Consider the following 16053-nt stretch of genomic DNA (forward strand, 5'->3'; position numbering starts at 1 on the left):
GTGTTTGTCGAATACCCTTTCCTAAAACCATGCTGAAATTCGGTAAGAACGTTGTAGTTGTCTAGAAATTCGCAGACATGATTGTAAATGATATGCTCCAGAATCTTGCATACCGTACATGTTAATGAAATCGGACGATAGTTTTTAACGGAGTTCTTATTTCCGGTCTTGAGAAGTGGTTCATTTCTAGCGGTTCCCCAGTCTCTTGGTATTTCTTCATATTGTAAAGACTTGAAAAAAATTGAGTTTCGACACCCACTCAGCGTACCTTTTCAAGAAGCTATTAGGAATATCATCAGGCCCTGGTGATTTTTTGGCATCAAGCCTTAGCAGAAGAATAAATATACCGCTTTCAGAAACAGTGACATCAGACAACGGTGGTAGGGATGCATGAAACACAGGTGATATACCCATTATCTTGGCTGAACACCGATTTAAAATGGTTGCTAAAGGCACGGGAAATTTTTGCACTATTGTGAGTTAGGTAGCCATTAACTTCAAATGTATCACAATAACTGGAGTGTGGGGAAATCGAACGCCAAAATTTCTCGGGAGACGTGGTTATATTGCTTGGTAATGATTCACCGTAATAGCGCTTTTTCTAAGCAGCTACTTGGTCTTCATTTTTGTAAAGAAAGTTTAGATATTTTTTGCATTAAAAATGATGTTCCGTTGTTTGTTAACCTTCTTTTAAGCGCTTCAGTCGCCTTTTAGATTGCAATGTCTCCCTCCAAATCCATGGGTTCTTACCCTTACATTTTTTTTGTTCTCTTGGGTACAAAACAATCGATACATTCATTCACAATCTGTTTAAATCTGTCCCAAAGATGGTGTACATCACAAGTGCTATTGCAGAAATTATCAAAATTAAAGGAAAGTAGGTGAATTATTGACACATCATCAGCAGGAGAGAAATTCAGAAATGACAAAATTGTACGAATATTGTTTATATAAGTAGTGGCTAGGGTAAGCAACAAGGCCTTGTGGTCTGAAATTCCCGGAACTACTTCGCAGTTACTTTTGGCACTAGTGGATTCATTTATTAGAAAGAGACCTGGTACTGATTTGCAATTTTCTTGGATTCTAGTGAAGTCTGTTACAACTTGAAATAGGTCAAAAGTGAACGCAATGTTTAGCATTGCTTCTTCCAAGTGATCATTGCGATTATTGAGCGAGAAATTCGGCCAGTCTATATTCGGCAAGTTGAAATCTCCCGCCAGAATAACTTTGTCACTAGGTTTTATATTCAAATGTAGATACTCCTTTAACGATTCCAACATGTCAATAGAGGAGTTAGGGGTCTATACATGACTGCTATTTCATATTTAACCTTACCGTGGTACGCTTTGCAGAATATGCGCTCGACGTCAGTCAAGTCAGACCTTCTCACTATACGGAAACCTTTATAAAAGAATGCAAACCCCTCCTCCTTTGCTGCCTCGGTCTTTTCGAATTATAGTATATCGAGCAAGAGCAAATTTGCTGTCGTATATTGATTCTTGTAGCCAAGTCTCAGTGAGAACTGCGATGTCGGCATCGTGTACTAGTAATATACTTTCGAGTTCGGTAGCTTTATGGTTACACTTCTGCAGTTAATGTGTAATATTTTTAATGACTGATATTTAGTGCTAAGTTGTCATGCTGTTTTCTTATTCAGCCTAAACCGTGTTGCCTTTTCCTCGTTCCAACCAAAAAGCACACCGTCTAGGCTTAACTTGTCGAAGAGTAATTTGACCTCAGCGCCTTGTTCTTTTTCTTGAGCTGCACTCCTCCATAACTGCTTGCGGATTTCCCGAATTATTTTCAAAAAATCATCAAATAGTGAAAAGTTGGTGTCCTTTAGTGGAGGAGAAGCTTTTAGTACGGCCATTTTTTCACTGTAGTCGACAAACTTTACGATAACAGGTCGAGGTTTCTCGGACGTTTTTCGTCCAAGCCTGTGAAACCTCTCAATACCGTTCACAGTTATACGCAGTATTTCACGGAAAATGTTATTTTTGACTGTCGCCTCCAGTTCCTCGTACGTCTCTTTGTTAGGCTCATTTAAACCATAAATGATGAGGCTGTTCCGACGTCCCCTATTTTCCAAATCATCAACCTTAAGCATCAGCTGTGAAATCTGTTCATGAAATTTAGACACTGAGGTTTCCAGAACTTTCACTTGATTAGTAACGGCATTTAGGTTAGTCAACTGTTTTTCAAATCTATCCAGATGTTCCGTTAAGGTTGAGAGCTTAGCTTCGATTTTATTTTGCGCGGTGAGTACGGCTTCAATAGATGCAGTCATTTTACTCTGTCCCTCTACCAGTTCTAACAGTATATCTCTATCTGTTTTCAAAGGTCTTGGATTAGCCTCTATGTCGCCACAAGACAATAAGTCATCACGGAGACCAAGAACGCAGCGAAAAATGCACTTAACACAAAGTGGGCATGGCAGCAGAATAAAAAAACGGTGATCCCTCCGGTAACAGTTCGTATACCGATAATAACTAACCTGCAGCACGAAGCAAAAGGGGTTGCTGAGCATGGTGCCGGTCTCGCTGCTGCCATGCCCACTGGCGATGCCTGGTGTTCGCTCGTCTTTTATAGTGCTTCGGTCCGTCACGTGATGGCATGTAACCGACGTGGTCATCCATGTCGGCGCAAGCGCAGCTCTGCAGTGCAGCGATGAGTCAGCGATGATGCAGCGTGTAAATCCCTCGCTATCAGCAGACAAGGCCCCGTCAGGCGCGCCGATGCCGTTCGCACATGCCACCCCAGGATGGATAGCGGATAACATCAGCCGCACCGTAAAAAGGACCTGCAGCACGAAGCAAAAGAGGTTGCTGAGTATGGTGCCGGTCTCGCTGCTGCCATGCCCACTGGCGATGCCCGGTGTTCATCCGTCTTTTATAGTACTTCGGTCCGTGACGTCATGGCACGTCACCGACGTGGTCATCTATGTCGACGCAAGCGCAGCTCTGCAGTGCAGCGATGAGTCAGCGATGATGCAGCGTGTGAATTCCTCGCTATCAGCAGACAAGGTCCCATCAGGAACGCCGATGCCGTTCGCACATGTTGACCCAGGATGGATAGCGGATAACATCAGCCACGCCGTAAAAAGGACCTACAGCACGAAGCAAAAGGGGTTGCTAAGCATGGTGCCGGTCTCGCTGCTGCCATGCCCAAATAGTTAGTGGCTAACATATTCGGCTGCTGACCTGCTGGTTACGGTATAGAATCCCGGCTGCGGCGGCTGCATTTTCTATGGAGGTGAAAATGTTGTAGGCACGTGTGCTCAGATTTGGGTGCCCGTTAATGAACCCCGGGTGGTCGCACTTTCCGGACCATGGCGTCTCTCATCACATGGTGATTTTGGCACGTCAAACCTCACATATCAATCACCTTTTATACAAATTTCGTATCGATAACATATCCCCGCGCATGGTATGTTCTACCTAAGGATGAAAGTGCACGACCAGGTGTGTGTTCCAGTTCCACTACTCAGAGATGAAACCAGCTGGCCCATTTACGTCGCACGCGGGTGGTGCAGGGGATAACATTGTCCCGGAGGCCTCTCTCGAATATCGCTCAAGAAATATATTGCCAGGACTGTCTAATTGTAGCATGAGGTGCATCGGGAACGAAGGAGGGGGACGGAATATTTTTTGTCGGCTATGCAGCTACTTCGAACTTTGATTATGAACACGCAGTCGCAATTACTCCCGCTCACCACTGATATCAATGTTTTTCTTTTTTTCAATCTTCTCCGATTGCATTTTGAATTTCTTTCCTAGTTTCACTTTTTTATCCACGTAGTGTTTACTAGCGAGCATTCACATTTCCCTTTATAATGAAGAGTGTAGCCAATTCCATCTTGTTTGTGTGAGCCAGTTTCCCTTAGGCGACACTGAAAATGACCTTCATCAGAGAGGCACAAGCTGATCGTCTGCTTGGAATAATGGTCAAAGCTCCTGATTCCAGATTAAAAACAACATCTTGCAGGTACGACACCTATTGTTAAGTATTACTTTTTTAAAACTTGATTGAAGTTTTCGTATGCCTATTAGCAACTTTATTCGTGTATGTGCAATATTGAATGCTAAATTTTCATTAGGTGAGGGCGTCAGATCAAAATTTGTGCTGCAAAGCTCTGTCCTCGCTTTACGTGCACTGGCTCAGGCTTTTATGATACTGCAACACTTGGTTTGAGGCTTAGCGGGCTGATGCGAATTTCGGCGGCATTCACAACACGGGAGGTATATGACTTTTGTCTTGAAAAACAACACTCTCAAATACGCGTCAATTACTGACCGCATGGTGGAGTATGAATACAAGTAGCTGGGCTGCATTTTGGAAAAAATGGGAGGTAGTTCACGGAAGCATTGAGCAGAAAAAATAAGGCTGCTTGGCACAATTTGCATACAAGTGTTGCTAAGAACAAAGAAAGTGCGGATATGTGTGGCCTTCCCAGTTTCTATCAAACTTCACTTCTTATTTGTCCTCACTTTCGTTTCTTCTCTAATCTGTTTATGCTATATTTTTATTACTGTTGATTCGAATTTCATTAATAGAATCCTGCTCGGCATGCTTTTAATGCTAGTGCTCTCTCCGTTGGTAATGTCCAGTAGCCGGTGTGTATGCAAGTGTTGGCGGTTTACACTTCTTCGCTTGCTTCTCAAGGCGGTAATACGCACATTGATTTCAAGATGGCACACCGCCACCCAAAGGACAAGCCTTCGTAACACGCAATTTCAGAAATACGTGGAAGAGAAGACACAGGGCAGAAGCCGAAAGCACTGGCACCAAAGCTGGTGGCCAACATCATACCAACATCAAGAAAGCATGACAACAGGACAGCAAAGATTCTGCGCCAGACTCTCCACCTCAGGTGCTCATCAACGGTGATAGTAATACGCACCACGAAATGCCGGTGCACTCCGCCGAATATGGACTAATACTGTGAAGTTATCGTAGACGTTCTTGCATATGGCAACCGTCGAAGAGCTCCAGCATCTGATCTGACGTCACATGGTGAAGGCGAAAGCCGCAGGTCAGGGCTGGTGGTCCCGCAAACTGGTATACAGGAAGTGCTTAATGGATCACAACCAGGAAATAATGCCCAGGCTATACTGGAGAATATGGCCCTTCCACAGCAGAGTTCGGGTAAACTCCTGCTGTTTCTTCCGAGTCTGCTTCGTCCCTGAGGTGCTCCAGTGCGTCACTTTCCTGCGCTGGTCCGGTCACACTGGCATATGTCTTCGCGCAGTCGTCGTCTTCGTGGCCGAAGCGACGACAACGACTGCAGCGGGGTACTCGGCAGTCGCGACGTATGTGACCGGTACTCTTGCACCGTAGGCACAACGGTGCACGGCCCGGAACGACAACGGGAGTCAACTTTCCGGCAATCTTGAGCCGGTTCGGAATGTCATCAACCTTGACGTCGGAGTGCAGCTTTAGTCCCACAGACCGCGTCATTGAGCCCTTTTCAGTGATGCCCGGTGCTCGCCACTTCTCCCGCTTCACTTCAAATACTTTCCCATAGGGAGTCAAGGCAACACGCACGTCTTCATCGGTCACGACGTGCAGCAACCAGTGAAGCTTCAAGCGAACCTCGCGGTTATTTGGGTCAATGAGCAAACATGGGCGATCTTTTACCTTCACATCGACGGCGGAGAGCAACTTCCGAGCAGCCTCAACACTTGTCAGTGTCACAGCCCATACGTGGTTCATTTGATACGCCCCCAACGCCGAAACGTCGTCGAGAGCACCAAGCTTGGCTAAAGTGTCCCGGTAATCTTCGACGCGGTAAGGCCGGGCTCTCGGATCACCATGCATGAAGACGGTATTCGCAGCGATACGTCCGGAAGGCAGATTGGGCAGAATCACTTGATAATCGTCGGCGCTAGGCGCAAAAACCCTGTTACCGCGGCCCGTTCGGGCCGCTGAAACCGCTCCGTCGCAGCCGAACATTCCGCGACCGTATCGATCGAAAGCCGGAAGTGGAATGAGACCAACGAGCCAACACATGCAAATAAACAATAATTAGGAGAACAATATTTTAGCTAGAAGTGAATTACCCCTTTTAAATTCCAAAACTACCACCGTCACCAGTAAAAGACGCTTGAGAAACGAGGAATCGCGCAAAAAGAAAATGCGGATCGCGACGCCAACCTAGCTTCATGCTCCAAACGCCCTACTCTTTTGAAAAAAGTTATAAAACTGAAAACAGTAGGGCTCGTCCAGGATTTGAACCCGGCTCCTCTCGCACCCTAAGCGAGAATCATACCCCTAAACCAACGAGCCAACACAAGCAAAGTAACACTAAGAAGAAAACAATGTTTTTGTTAGAAGTTAATTAGCCCTGAAAAGTTTCAAAACTGTCACAGTAACCGAGAAAAGACGCTCGGGAAAAAAGGAATTGCGCAAAAGGAAAATGTGCATGGTGACGCTAACCTATCTTCTTGCTCCAAGCGCTCTACTTTTAAAAAAAAAAAACATTAAGAACTGAAAAAAACATCAAGCTCCTCCAGGATATGAACCCGGGACCTCTCGCACCCTAAGCGATTATCATACCCTTAGACTAACAGCCAACACATGCAAATTAACACTAATGAGAAAAACAATGTTTTTCCAAGAAGTAAATTACTCATAAAATGTTACAAAACCGACATCTCCACCGGGAAAAGACGCTCGGAAAAAAATTACGCCATATCCACGAAGTGATTGATGATGAGTGGGCGAAGCTCCGGTGGTAAACCTGGTAAACCATGAATCCTCTGTACATTTTGCCCACTCGATTTTATTACATCGCTCCCCCTAGCGTACGTCGCCGCACTAAATCGAATGATTGCCTTCAACCAATGACACGCGCCATATGTGACATCATTCCTATTTTATAAGATCTCGCGTCTTTCATCAATTACAAGTACCGCTTTCTAGTTTATAACATCTTGCATCTTTTCATCATCAGCTACAAGTACCACCATCTAGTAAACACTACAAGAACTAAACGAGAGGTGGCTACATACAGGGGACGGTACCGCCATCTAGTGAACACTGCAAGAACTAAACTAGAGGTGGCTACATACAGGGGACGGTACCGCCATCTAGTGAACACTGCAAGAACTAAACTAGAGGTGGCTACATACAGGCTACAGGGGACGCACAGCCCACGCCCTAAGGAGCTTCGCCCCTAAAAGAAGAATTGCGCAAAAGGAAAATGCGAATGGCGACGCCAACCTAACTTCATGCTCCAAACCCACTACTTTTTAAAAAAAATTAAATAAATTGAAAAAGACATCAGGCTCGTCCGGGATTCGAACCCGAGACCTCTCACACCCTAAGCCATATTCGTCCCCTAGACCAACGAGCAAACACATGAAAAAACACAAATGAGGAAAACAATAATTTAGGTACAAGTAAATTACCCATACAAAATTTCAAAACCACTCTCCTCACCGGTGAAAGACGATCGTGAAACAAGGAATTGCGCGAAAGGAAAATGTGGATGGCGACGCCAAGCTACCTTCATGCTCCAAACGCCCTACTTCCTTGAAAAAATATGTAAAACTAAAGAAGAAAGCGGGCTCGTCCGGGATTTGAACCCGGGACTTCTCGCACCCAAAGCGAGAATCATACCCCTAGACCAATGAGCCGACACATGCAAATGAACATTAATGAGGAAAACAATATTTTAGCTGGAACTGAATTACCCCTAATAAATTTCAAATCTACCACCATCACCAGTAAAAGACGCTTGGGAAACGAGGAATCACGCAAAAAGTAAATGCGGATCGCGACGCCAACATGGCTCCATGCTACAAACGCCCTACTTTTTTGAAAAAAAAAATTATAAAACTAAAACAAAATTGCGATCGTCTGGGATTTGAGCTCGGGACCTTTCGCACCCTAAGCGAGAATCATTCCCCTAGACGAACGAGCTAACACATGCAAAGTAACACTAATGAGAAAAACAATGTTTTGTTAGAAGTTAATTACCCCTAAAAATATCAAAACTGGCACAGTAACCGAAAAAAGACGCTCGGGAAAAAAAGGATCGCGCAAAAAGAAAATGTGGATGGTGACGCCAACCTATCTTCTTGCTCCAAACGCTCTTCTTTTGAAAAAAAAACATTAAATACTGAAAAACACATCGGGCTCCTCCGGGATATGAAAGTGGGACCTCTCGCACCCTAAGCGATTATCATACCGTTACACCAACAGCCAACACCTGCAAATTAACACTAATGAAGAGAACAATGTATTTGCAAGAAGTAAATTACTCATAAGATATTTCAAAACCGACATCTCCACCGGGAAAAGACACTCGGAAAAAGAAGAATCGCGCAAAAGGAAATTGCGAATGGCGACGCCAACCTAAGTTCATGCTCCAAACCCACTACTTTAAAAAAAGTAAATAAACTGAAAAAGACATCGAGCTCGTCCTGGATTCGAACCCGAGACCTCCCACACCCTAAGCCATATTCGAGCAAACACATGAAAAAACACTAATGAGGGAAACAATATTTTAGCTAGAAGTAAATTACCCATACAAAATTTCAAAACCGCCACCCTCACCGGTGAAAGACGCTCGGGAAACAAGGAATTGCGCAAAAAGAAAATGTCGATGGCGACGCCAAGCTACCATCATGCTCCAAACGCCCTACTTCCTAAAAATATATATAAAACTAATAAGAAATCTGGCTCGTCCGGGATTTGAACCCGAGACCTCCCACACCCAAAGCGAGAATCATATCCCTAGACCAACGAGCCAACACATGCAAGTTTAACACTAAGAAGAAAACAATTTTTTGTTAGAAGTTAATTACCCTTAAAAAATTTCAAAACTGCCACAGTAACCGAGAAAACACGCTCGGGAAAAAAGGGATCGCGCAAAGGAATTTGTGGATGGTGACGCAAACCTATCTTCTTGCTCCAAATGCTCTATTTCTGAAAAAAAATTAAGAACTGAAAAACACATCAAGCTCCTCCGGAATATGAACCCGGGACCCCTCGCACCCAAGCAAGTATCATACCCTTAGTCCAACAACCAACACATGCAAATAAACACTAATGAGGAAAACAATGTTTTTTCAAGAAGTAAAATACCCATTAAATATTTCAAAACCGACATTTTCACCGGGAAAGACGCTCGGAAAAAGAAGAATCGCGCAAAAAGAAAATGCGAATGGCGACACCAACCTTACTTCATGCTCCAAACCCACTACTTTTTTAAAAAAATAAATAAACTGAAAAAGATATCGGGCTCGACTGGGATTAGAACCCGAGACCTCTTACACCCTAAGCTATAACCGTACCCCTAGACCAACGAGCCAACACATGCAAAAAACATTATTGAGGAGAACAATATTTTAGCTAGAAGTGAATTACCCCTACTAAATTTCAAAACTGCCAACATCACCTGTAAAAGACGCCTGGAAAACGAGGAATCGCTCAAAAAGAAAATGCGGATCGCGACGCCAACCTATCTTCAACCTCCAAACGCCAAACTTTGAAAAAAAATTACAAAACTGAAAAAAATGCACTCGTCTGGGAGTTGAGCTCGGGACCTTTCGCACCCTAAGCGAGAATCATTCCCCTATACCAACGAGCCAACAACACATGCAAACTCACACTAATGAGCAAAACAATGTTTTTGTTAGAAGTTTATTACCCCTAAAAAATTTCCAAACTGCCACAGTCACCAACAAAAGACGCTCGGGAAAAAAGGAATCGCGCAAAAGGAAAATGTGGATGGTGACGCCAACCTATCTTCTTGCTCCAAGCGCTCTACTTTTGAAAAAAAAAACATTAAGAACTGAAAAAAAACATCAAGCTACTCCGGGATATGAACCCGGGACCTCTCGCACCCTAAGCGATTATCATACCTTTAGACCAACAGCCAACACATGCAAATTAACACTAATGAGAAAAACAATGTTTTTCCAAGAAGTAAATTACTCATAAAATGTTACAAAACCGACATATCCACCGGGAAAAGACGCTCGGAAAAAAATTACGCCATATCCACGAAGTGAATGATGCTGAGTGGGCGAAGCTCCGGTGGTAATCCTGGTAAACCATGAATCCTCTGTACATTTTGCCCACTCGATTTTATTACATCGCTCCCCCTAGCGTACGTCGCCGCACTAAATCGAACGATTGCCTTCAACCAATGACACGCGCCATATGTGACATCATTCCTATTTTATAAGATCTCGCGTCTTTCATCAACTACAACTACCGCTTTCTAGTTTATAACATCTTGCATCTTTCATCATCAGCTACAAGTACCACCATCTAGTAAACACTACAAGAACTAAACGAGAGGTGGCTACATACAGGAGACGGTACCGCCATCTAGTGAACACTGCAAGAACTAAACTAGAGGTGGCTAACTACAGGGGACGGTACCGCCATCTAGTGAACACTGCAAGAACTAAACTAGAGGTGGCTACATACAGGCTACAGGGGACGCACAGCCCACGCCCTAAGGAGCTTCGCCCCTAAAAGAAGAAATGCGCAAAAGGAAAATGCGAATGGCGACGCCAACCTAACTTCATGCTCCAAACCCACTACTTTTTAAAAAAAATTAAAGAAATTGAAAAAGACATCAGGCTCGTCCGCGATTCGAATCCGAGACCTCTCACACCCTAAGCCATATTCGTCCCCTAGACCAACGAGCAAACACATGAAAAAACACAAATGAGGAAAACAATAATTTAGGTAGAAGTAAATTACCCATACAAAATTTCAAAACCACTCTCCTCACCGGTGAAAGACGATCGTGAAACAAGGAATTGCGCGAAAGGAAAATGTGGATGGCGACGCCAAGCTACCTTCATGCTCCAAACGCCCTACTTCCTTGAAAAAATATGTAAAACTAAAGAAGAAAGCGGGCTCGTCCGGGATTTGAACCCGGGACTTCTCGCACCCAAAGCGAGAATCATACCCCTAGACCAATGAGCCGACACATGCAAATGAACATTAATGAGGAGAACAATATTTTAGCTGGAACTGAATTACCCCTAATAAATTTCAAATCTACCACCATCACCAGTAAAAGACGCTTGGGAAACGAGGAATCACGCAAAAAGTAAATGCGGATCGCGACGCCAACATGGCTCCATGCAACAAACGCCCTACTTTTTTGAAAAAAAAAATTATAAAACTAAAACAAAATTGCGATCGTCTGGGATTTGAGCTCGGGACCTTTCGCACCCTAAGCGAGAATCATTCCCCTAGACGAACGAGCTAACACATGCAAAGTAACACTAATGAGAAAAACAATGTTTTGTTAGAAGTTAATTACCCCTAAAAATATCAAAACTGGCACAGTAACCTAAAAAAGACGCTCGGGAAAAAAAGGATCGCGCAAAAAGAAAATGTGGATGGTGACGCCAACCTATCTTCTTGCTCCAAACGCTCTTCTTTTGAAAAAAAAACATTAAATACTGAAAAACACATCGGGCTCCTCCGGGATATGAAAGTGGGACCTCTCGCACCCTAAGCGACTATCATACCGTTACACCAACAGCCAACACCTGCAAATTAACACTAATGAAGAGAACAATGTATTTGCAAGAAGTAAATTACTCATAAGATATTTCAAAACCGACATCTCCACCGGGAAAAGACACTCGGAAAAAGAAGAATCGCGCAAAAGGAAATTGCGAATGGCGACGCCAACCTAACTTCATGCTCCAAACCCACTACTTTAAAAAAAGTAAATAAACTGAAAAAGACATCGGGCTCGTCCTGGATTCGAACCCGAGACCTCCCACACCCTAGGCCATATTCGAGCAAACACATGAAAAAACACTAATGAGGGAAACAATATTTTAGCTAGAAGTAAATTACTCATACAAAATTTCAAAACCGCCACCCTCACCGGTGAAAGACGCTCGGGAAACAAGGAATTGCGCAAAAAGAAAATGTGGATGGCGACGCCAAGCTACCGTCATGCTCCAAACGACCTACTTCCTAAAAAAATATATAAAACTAAAAAAGAAATTTGGCTAGTCCGGGATTTGAACCCGGGACCTCTCGCACCCAAAGCGAGAATCATAACCCTAGACCAACGAGCCAACACATGCAAATTTAACACTAAGAAGAAAACAATTTTTTGTTAGAAGTTAATTACCCTTAAAAAATTTCAAAACTGCCACAGTAACCGGGAAAAGATGCTCGGGAAAAAAGGGATCGCGCAAAAGGAATTTGTGGATGGTGACGCAAACCTATCTTCTTGCTCCAAATGCTCTACTTTTGAAAAGAAATTAAGAACTGAAAAACACATCAAGCTCCTCCGGGATATGAACCCGGGACCTCTCGCACCCTAAGCAAGTATCATACCCTTAGTCCAACAACCAACACATGCAAATAAACACTAATGAGAAAAACAATGTTTTTTCAAGAAGTAAAATACCCATAAAATATTTCAAAACCGACATTTGCACCGGGAAAGACGCTCGGAAAAAGAAGAATCACGCAAAAAGAAAATGCGAATGGCGACGCCAACCTTACTTCATGCTCAAAACCCACTACTTTTTTAAAAAAATAAATAAACTGAAAAAGATATCGGGCTCGTCTGGGATTAGAACCCGAGACCTCTCACACCCTAAGCTATAACCGTACCCCTACACCAACGAGCCAACACATGCGAAAAACATTATTGAGGAGAACAATATTTTAGCTAGAAGTGAATTACCCCTACTAAATTTCAAAACTGCCATCATCACCAGTAAAAGACGCTTGGAAAACGAGGAATCGCTCAAAAAGAAAATGCGGATCGCGAAGCCAACCTATCTTCAACCTCCAAACGCCAAACTTCTTTGAAAAAAAATTACAAAACTGAAAAAAATGCGCTCGTCTGGGAGTTGAGCTCGGGACCTTTCGCACGCAAAGCGAGAATCATTCCCCTATACCAATGAGCCAACAACACATGCAAACTCACACTAATGAGCAAAACAATATTTTTGTTAGAAGTTTATTACCCCTGAAAAATTTCCAAACTGCCACAGTCACCAACAAAAGACGCTCGGAAAAAAAGGAATCGCGCAAAAGGAAAATGTGGATGGTGACGCCAACCTATCTTCTTGCTCCAAAACGCTCTACTTTTGAAAAAAAAACATTCAAAACTGAAAAACACATCCGCCTCCTTCGAAATATGAATCCAGGATCTCTCGCACTCTAAGCGATTATCATACCCTTAGACCAACAGCAAACACATGCAAATTAACACTAATGAGGGAAACAATGTTTTTCCGAGAAGTAAATTACTCATAAAATATTTCAAAACCGACATCTCCACCGGGAAAAGACGCTCGGAAAAAGAAGAATCGCTTAAAAGAAAAATGCTAAAGCGACGCCAACCTAACTTCATGCTCTAAACCCACTTTTTTTAAAAAAATAAATAAACTGAAAAAGACCTCGGGCTCGTCCTGGATTCGAACCCGAGACCTCTCACACTCTGAGCCATATTCGTACCCTTAGACCAACGAGCAAACACATGAAAAAACACTGATGAGGAAAACAATTATTTAGCTAGAAGTAAATTACCCATACAAAATTTCAAAACCGCCACCCTCACCGGTGAAAGACGCTCGTGAAACAGGAAATTACGCCAAAGAAAAATGTGGATGGCGACGCCAAGCTACATTCATGCTCAAAATTCCCTACTTTCTAGAAAAATTATATAACACTAAAAAATAAATCGGGCTCGTCCGCGATATGAACCCAGGACCTCTCGCACCCAAAGCGAGAATCATACCCCTAGACCAACAAGCCAAGACATGCAAATAAACATTGATAAGGAGAACAATATTTTAGTTAGAAGTGAATTACCCCTACTAAATTTCAAAACTGCCACCGTCACCTGTAAAAGACGCTCGGGAAACGAGGAATCGCGCAAAAAGAAAATGCTGGTCGCGACGCCAACCTAGCTTCATGCTCCAAACGCCCTACTTTTTTGAAAAAAAAATTATAAAACTGAAAAAATTGCGCTTGTCCGGGATTTGAGCCCGGGACCTTCCGCACCCTAAGCGAAAATCATTTTCCTAGACCAACAAGCCAACACATGCAAAGAAACACTAATGAGAAAAACAATGTTTTTGTTAGAAGTTAATTACCCCAAAAAATTTCAAAACTACTACAGTAACCGAGAAAAGACGCTCGGGAAAAAAGGGATCGCGCAAAAGGAATTTGTGGATGGTGACGCCAACCTATCTTCTTGCTCCAAACGCTCTATTTTTGAAAAAAAAATTAAGAACTGAAAAACACATCAACCTCCTCCGGGATATGAACCCGGGACTTCTCGCACCCTAAGCAAGTATCATACTCTTAGTCCAACAACCAACACATGCAAATAAACACTAATGAGGAAAACAATGTTTTTCAACAAGTAAAATAGCCATAAACTATTTCGAAACCGACATCTCCACCGGGAAAGACGCTCGGAAAAAGAAGAATCGCGCAAAAGGAAAATGCGAATGGCGACGCCAACCTAACTTCATGCTCCAAACCCACTACTTTTAAAAACAATTACGGCATATTCACGGGGTGAATGATGATGAATGGGCGAAGCTCCGGAGGGATTCATCGGTAAACTGTGAATCTTCCGTGTAATTCGCCCAGTCGATCATCATGTAAAGACGTGAGAAACGCTGTGTGTGTATATACACAAATCAACTTTTATTTGTTCTTAGACGATGGATGGCTTGCGATGTCTCTTGCCTCGCGCGCTCGCACATCGGGATTCTGTCTGCGAGCGCGTGCTGCTGCCGCCTTGCGCTCTCTCCGCTGTGCAGCCTTATCCATACGGCGACTCCAAGCGCGCGCCAACAGCGAACGGATTTTATTACAACGCTCCCCCTAGCGTACGTCGCCGCACTAAATCGAACGATTGCCTTCAACTAATGACACGCGCCATATGTGACATCATTCCTATTTTATAAGATCTCGCGTCTTTCATCAATTACAAGTACCGCTTTCTAGTTTATAACATCTTGCATCTTTTCATCATCAGCTACAAGTACCACAATCTAGTAAACACTACAAGAACTAAACGAGAGGTGGCTACATACAGGAGACGGTACCGCCATCTAGTGAACACTGCAAGAACTAAACTAGAGGTGGCTACATACAGGGGACGGTACCGCCATCTAGTGAACACTGCAAGAACTAAACTAGAGGTGGCTACATACAGGCTACAGGGGACGCACAGCCCACGCCCTAAGGAGCTTCGCCCCTAAAAAAATAAATAAACTGAAGAAGACTTCGAGCTCGTGCGGGATCAGAACCCGAGACCTCTCACACCCTAAGCCATAATCGCACCCCTAGACCAACGAGCCAACACATGTAAAAAACATTAATGAGGAGAACAATATTTTAGCTAGAAGTGAATTACCCCTACTAAATTTCAAAACTGCGACGGTCACCAGTAAAAGACGCTTGGGAAACGAGGTATCGCGCAAAAAGAAAATGCGGATCGCGAGGCCAACCTAGCTTCATGCTCCAAACGCCCTAATTTTAGAAAAAAAAAATTATAAAACTAAAAAAAATTGCGCTCGTCTAAGATTTGAGCCCGGGACCTTTCGCACCCTAAGTGAGAATCATTCCCCTAGACCAACGAGCCAAAACCAGCAAAGTAACACTAATGAGGAAAACAATGTTTTTGTTAGAAGGAAATTACCCCTAAAAATTTCAGAACTGCCACATTCACCGACAAAAGACGCTCAGAAAAAAATGAATCGCGCAAAAGTAAAATGTGGATGGTGACGCCAACCTATCTTGTTGCTCCAACCGCTCTACTTTTGAAAAAAAAACATTAAAAACTGAAAAACGCATCGGGCTCCTCCGGGATATGAACCCGGGACCTCTCGCAACCTAAGCGAATATCATGCCTTTAGACCAACAGCCAACACATGCAAATTAACACTCATGAGGAAAACAATGTTTTCCAAGAAGTAAATTACTCATAAAATATTTCAAAACCGACATCTCCACCGGGTAAAGACGCTCGGAAAAACAAGAATTGCGCAAAAGGATAATGCTAATGGCGACGCCAACCCAACT

At 43.4% G+C, this 16053-nt stretch overlaps 4 non-coding genes across 4 annotated transcripts; all 4 read right to left on the minus strand.

Moving 5' to 3' along the window:
* Window positions 1-6213: 6213 nt before the first annotated feature.
* On the minus strand, window positions 6214-6285 carry TRNAP-AGG (transfer RNA proline (anticodon AGG)). The gene has a single exon. It is a non-coding gene; the product is annotated as a tRNA-Pro (tRNA).
* Window positions 6286-7565: 1280 nt separating this feature from the next.
* Window positions 7566-7637, minus strand: TRNAP-UGG (transfer RNA proline (anticodon UGG)). Its single transcript has one exon. It is a non-coding gene; the product is annotated as a tRNA-Pro (tRNA).
* Window positions 7638-10878: 3241 nt separating this feature from the next.
* TRNAP-UGG (transfer RNA proline (anticodon UGG)) lies at window positions 10879-10950 on the minus strand. The gene has a single exon. It is a non-coding gene; the product is annotated as a tRNA-Pro (tRNA).
* Window positions 10951-11996: 1046 nt separating this feature from the next.
* On the minus strand, window positions 11997-12068 carry TRNAP-UGG (transfer RNA proline (anticodon UGG)). The gene has a single exon. It is a non-coding gene; the product is annotated as a tRNA-Pro (tRNA).
* Between the last annotated feature and the right edge of the window lie 3985 nt (window positions 12069-16053).

Source organism: Rhipicephalus microplus, chromosome X, assembly GCF_043290135.1.
Source record: "Rhipicephalus microplus isolate Deutch F79 chromosome X, USDA_Rmic, whole genome shotgun sequence".
NCBI lineage: Eukaryota > Metazoa > Arthropoda > Arachnida > Ixodida > Ixodidae > Rhipicephalus > Rhipicephalus microplus.